The sequence below is a fragment of the Aedes aegypti genome, chromosome 3 (assembly GCF_002204515.2).
Source record: "Aedes aegypti strain LVP_AGWG chromosome 3, AaegL5.0 Primary Assembly, whole genome shotgun sequence".
Classification (NCBI taxonomy): Eukaryota; Metazoa; Arthropoda; class Insecta; order Diptera; family Culicidae; genus Aedes; species Aedes aegypti.
The window spans coordinates 363,871,633-363,877,632 of record NC_035109.1 but is presented as its reverse complement, the minus strand read 5'-3'; positions in this window follow the sequence as shown (position 1 = coordinate 363,877,632).

The following is a 6,000-nucleotide window of genomic DNA, read 5'->3' as shown; positions in this document are numbered from 1 at the left end:
AAAGAATGTCGAAAACGTAGCCATTGCCATAAGATCAATTCACAAAATAATAAAAACCAAAATGCAGAAAAAGTAATTCACAAAATAAAAAAATCACACAATAGATTCAATTCACAAAAGACATTCAATTCACTACACAATCAATTCACAAAAGAAATTCTATTCAATACAAAATCAATTCACACGTTATTTAAATGAAAATAATTCTATTCAGGACTGAAACAATGAGCTATAGAATAACACTTAATTGTTCAATGAACAAAGGAAAAAAGCTATTATCATCATCCGAAATGGTTTTGTTCTAACACAATCGATTTTGCAATTTGAAAGCACAATTTAGTAATTCTAATTATGAAAGAAATTGGAACGAAATTGAAATTTTCGATTTCGGATTCTCCCGGAGCACAATTCAAAAAAGGTTCTAATTTTGGATATATTAGAAACTTTTTTGTTCACACACTAATTTACGTTGGGCGCCAATTATTACTAAGCGACTTCTACACAAAGGACATCCAGGAGTAGATACGGTCCATAGCAAGCAACTACGTCTATTGGCCTGGGATCGACGAGCAAATCAGTCAGCGAGTTCGGTCGTGTGAAGAATGTTCAAGAGCAGCCAAGACGAACAGAACAACCAATTTGGAATCTTAGTATGTACCGCAAAAGCCTTGGCAGTAGATACACGCAGATTGTGCTGAACCGATTGACGGTAATTACTATTTGCTGTCGACGCATTCAGTATGTGGCCAGAAGTCATCTCTAAGAAGCGCATCACAACATCTGCTACAGTAATCATGTTCCGAGAAATCTTCTACGGATTCAAATCATATTCGTTTCAAGGTGGACACAGCCGTATTCAAGGATCTTACGACACTTTGTTTTCTGCGCTGCCGCTGAACATCGATTCCAAAGTTGAACTCATTCGCTACGATGGATCTGATTTCCGAGCGGTTGGTACATTCAATGCGGAAGTGCGATACAAAGATCACGTGTTCACGGAGGAGATCTACGTTTTCGAGGAAACAAGGCAGTCGTTGCTGAGCCGGCGGACCATGTTTCGCCGGAATTTGAAAATCGGTTTTTGCCACGTTTCGAAGGACACAGTTGATTGCAAGAAGCAGCTGGAGCCGCTGTTGAGTAAGCATGCTGAAGTTACTGGACCGGCTGGAAGAGACTGGAATTATTCCGAAAGCACCATCGTCAGAGGCTGAATGGGTTACGCCACTTGTCTCCGTTTTCAAAAAAAGATTCGTCGATCCGACTGAGCGCATATTACCGTATCCGTATGTGACCGAGGAGATTTTTGCGACGATTCAGGGAGACAAGTATTTTTCAAATCTCGACCTGAAGAACGCGTATTATCAGCTTGAGGTGGATGCTGTTGGCCTGCAGCACGCACAGGATTGTCTACTGAATGAACCGACTTCCGTTCGTAACGAAGCCAGCGTGTTCCATTTTTCAAGCGACTTTGGAGAAAGTTCTTCAGGGGCGCCGTGGAACAGTAATTTATTTTGACGATACACGCTATGTCTGAACCAGACGATTAAAAAAATCGAACGTACATCGGGTTTTTTCTCGCTAGAGATCAGAATTTGGTCTATATTTTTATAATCGGAAGGTTTAAAAATATTCTATCGGTAAAATTTTTTCCATACATTTTGTATGGGCTGAGATTCGTCGAAAACGGGGTTTTCATTGGTTTTAATATGAAAAATAGCTAAAAAGTGGAAAAAATAAAAATTTCACCGATGGAATATTTTAAATCCTTCCGATTATGAAAATATAACCCAAATACTCAACACTAGCGAGAAGAAGCCCAATGTACATTCGATTTTTATAATCGTCTGGTTCAGACATAGCGTGCGATATAATGGTATCAGACCGGACCATTACGGAGAACTTGGCGAACCTGGATTCCGTACTGACTCGGCTCAAGGAGGCCAGATTCCTGCTGAACACAACGAGGTGCGAATTTTTCGCTCAAGAAGTTGATTATCTTGGTCACGTTATCGATCAGGATGGCTTACTCAAGGATCCTGAGAAGGTGTGCCAAGCTGCTTACCCGTATAGCTGAATATGTGAAATTGGGATGGCCGAACTCAATTCATCAAGAAAATTTGAAGACCATTTTCCAAAAATGAGAAGAGTTTAGCGTAGAAGAAGACGTTCTCCTGTAGAGCTATCGCATCGCGGTTCCAATCAAGCTTAGACAGTTTCTACTAGACGAGCTTCACTCTGTTTATCTGGGAATTGTGAATATGAAAATCTTGACCAGGTCGTATTTGTGGTGGCCATCGCTAGACAAAGAAATCGAAGATATATGCAAGAAACGTGAGTTGTGTATTCAGCAGCGACCCGAACGAAGCGATCCCATCTAATCATGGCGTTTGACAAATGCATGCTGCGACCAAGTACACATGGACCATTTCTCGTTCCGATGGGCGGATTTCCTGGTGCTGCTGGATAGTTATAGTAAATGGATCAAAGCATTCCCTGTTCGTACGCTAACTTCAAAAGAATCAATGGACCAATGCACGAGTTCACTGGTTTGACGTTTGAGCGGTGCCGAATTCACTAGTTGCCATGGTCACGTAAATAACACGGCACCGCTCAAACGTCAAATAGTGAACTCGTGCATAGGTCCATGGACCGATGCACGAGTTCACCATCTGACTTTTGAGCGGTGCCGTGTTATTTACGTGACCATGGCGACAAGTGAATTCGGCACCGCTGAAACGTCAAATTAGTGAACTCGTGCATTGGTCCATGGACGTATGCACGAGTTCACTATGGACCGATGCAAGAGTTCACTAATTTGACGTTTGAGCGGTGCCGAATTCACTTGTTTCCATGGTCACGTAAATAACACGGCACCGCTAAAACGTCAAATAATGAACTCGTGCATCGGTCCATGGATCAATGCACGAGTTCATTATTTGACGTTTGAGCGGTGCCGTGTTATTTACGTAACCATAGCAACTAGTGAATTCGGCACCGCTCAAACGTCAAACTAGTGAACACGTGCATTGGTCCATTCTGACGTTTGAGCGGTGCCGAATTCATTCGTTTCCATGGTAATATAAATAACATGGCACCGCTAAAACATCAAATAATGAACGCGTGCACTGGTCCATACATAAGATTTCAGAGTTCATCAGCAGATTTGGTTCCTTCGGTACACTGGCGTCGGACAATGGAACTGCGTCGGAAGAATTTCAAGCTTTCTTTTCATCCCGAGGAATCAAGCACTTGCGTACAGCACCATATAATCTCTGTTCCAATAATGATACTGCGGAATATGCTGTGAAGACAGTAAAAAAAATCTGGAGATGTATCGTGCCACTTAGCATGCAACAACCGGAGAGAGCCCATTCAAGCTGAAGTATGGTAGAGAGATGAGAATCCGGTTCGATAAGCTGAAGGCAGATCCTGAAAGACGACAAGTGAATTTTGAAATAGGAGAAATCGTTTATGTCAAAGACTACCGAAAGCCAAACAAATCAATATGGATACGAGCGAAAGTCATCAAAAGCTTGGTGTAGCCCTCTACAAATGTGTGGTAGCGGTGCTAGGAGTTATCAGAGTAGGAGTCATCAATTGCTGAAGTACCACATTTCTATTTATTTAAAATTATTTAGGTTGCGAAATCAAAAATAGTAAATAAATCATTCGAAAGTTAAGAGTTTTGAAGGCTCGGTAACGCAATGGAATCATACAGAATGCATAATTTTATGTTTTTTGATGAATTGAACTTCGCTAAGGCCTTTCGTGTCCGTAACATGAATCAAATGGTACCCATTCGATGATTACGAGGACGATACAATGAGAACTACCAATAACGTAATGCAGCTTCCAAACGATCAATCTGGTGACGAAGCGGACTAAGCTTCCATGAGTGAATCGGATGCTGAGGAGCAGACCGCACAACGACGTCCAGTCAAATCCTATGTTACCAGATACAATCGTGTGGTAACACAACCACGTTGTGTTGTGGCATAAAAGCAATGCCTTAACGCACTGCAGCAACGAGCGTGGCGTCAAAAAGCGTGGCACGTGGCGTTGTCAATCGTTGCGGCGATGCAGCACTGCATCCTTAGCGATCTTTTGGTGGCTAATAACCAGCCGGTTGTTGATTCCGACTAGGTACTAATAAGTCATCCAATTTTCATTCCCTAGTCAGCTTTAACATGATCACCATATTCGATCAAGCTTACATGATCCAAATAATTGTTTTATTTAAATTGACAATTTAAAAATATGGATGTACTTTGCACCAAAGTTCAAGCAAATGTAGACAAACTACAAATTTGGTGTAGCACCTCCTGTCCTCCAGTTTCGAACAGCTTGGTTTGTTACACGATTAATTTTTTTGTTCTTGTATTGCAATTTTAGGGAAAACTTTCCGTTTTACGGTGCAACGAAAAGCTACCGCAGCTGTCACATCACTGATTTGCACTGGTGAATCATCAGTAGGCTTCAATGATACCTTAGATACCGTTGTTGTTTGTTGCTATTTTTCATACCGTTTTCTCTTTCAAGCATACTATGAATGAATTGTTTGCTTCAATGATGGAATGATTTCGAAGCCTGCGGTAGAACTTTGACAGCTGCGGTAGAACTCTGCGGCTACCGCAAACCGGAAAATTTTCTTAACAACCGTAATATTCTGTTTATCATTGTATCAAATGTGCAAGCATAGTAAAAATGTTATTTTTAGTCAAAATAAGTGTTAATATTTTCAAAGTGATTTTTGCATGCTACAAAAAATGATATTTATCATAAATGAATAACGAGATTGCATTGAACCAGTCATTTTGAAATTATGAATACATCGGTTTAGACATCCGGTACTGGGGGATCTCCCCACAAACATTCATTGAACGTTTTGCCTGTTATTGTTGTACTTTTTTGATTGCTTTTGCGTAATTTTACTGGCTGCGGTGATTCTAGGCGATTTACAAGTTTTTCAGTAAATCAAATGACGATTTCTGTAAGAACAAACAAATATCCTTAGAATTTTTCTAATTGTATACGTTTTTTCGGTAAAGCTCATTAGAAAACCGACACATCAGTTGAATATTTATTTACAGTACGTTTTCGGTAACATATTTCACACATGCTCGTTATTTCGCTCCGTGTCATTTATCCACATTTGTTGATACATATTGCATTATGTTATTTCATGTTGTGTAACGATGATTGAAGTAGAATTATTTAAAATATCAGCCAAAAAATCTTTTCCAAAACATGTTTGAAATGAAAGTGAGCGAAATTAGGAGCGCGCGCGAAATATGAATATTTTACATATGATGAAATACATTCTGAAATGTTTCAGCTCGGAACTGCGTCAAATGTAGAGCTGTTACTGTTCTCACGGTATTTTCAGTATTCTTACAAAGTTATACTTAATTAGAATGATACGATCATTTTGGTTTCGATACAGTTGAGAAACTTGAATTCATAGCTTCAGATAAAACAATTACCCATGTTTTATGGGTAGCTCAGGACCACCTCGATAAAAAAAAATGCATTTTTAATCGTTTACTAGGCCCGAATAAGCATTAAATTTAGTTTTCCGGACAGATCTTGGCATTTCATCGTGCTTCCCTGCAATACAAATTCTAATCCACTAAACGCACCGCATCCGTCAGATTGACACTGAGTATATGATCGAGAAAAATATCTCACCATTCACGAAAACACCAGCTCATCCGCGATGGGCACTCAACATAACGTCAAAGCTTTTCCCATCACCACCCACCCACTCACAATCACCCAGTTTGGGTTGTTTTTCTTCGGGCATCGCACATCAAGTCCATGATGATGAACTTGGTGGTTAAAATTTAAAAGACAGACGAGTCTAAAATTCAGTCAGTTTGCTAACGCTATAGGAAAGAGTATTGATTTTTCATTACCAATGTTCAAATCATTGAAACATTATAGAATTTGAGCAAAATTGTAGCTGTAAACAGTCAAAGTCGGTCTTAAGGTATTTTACAA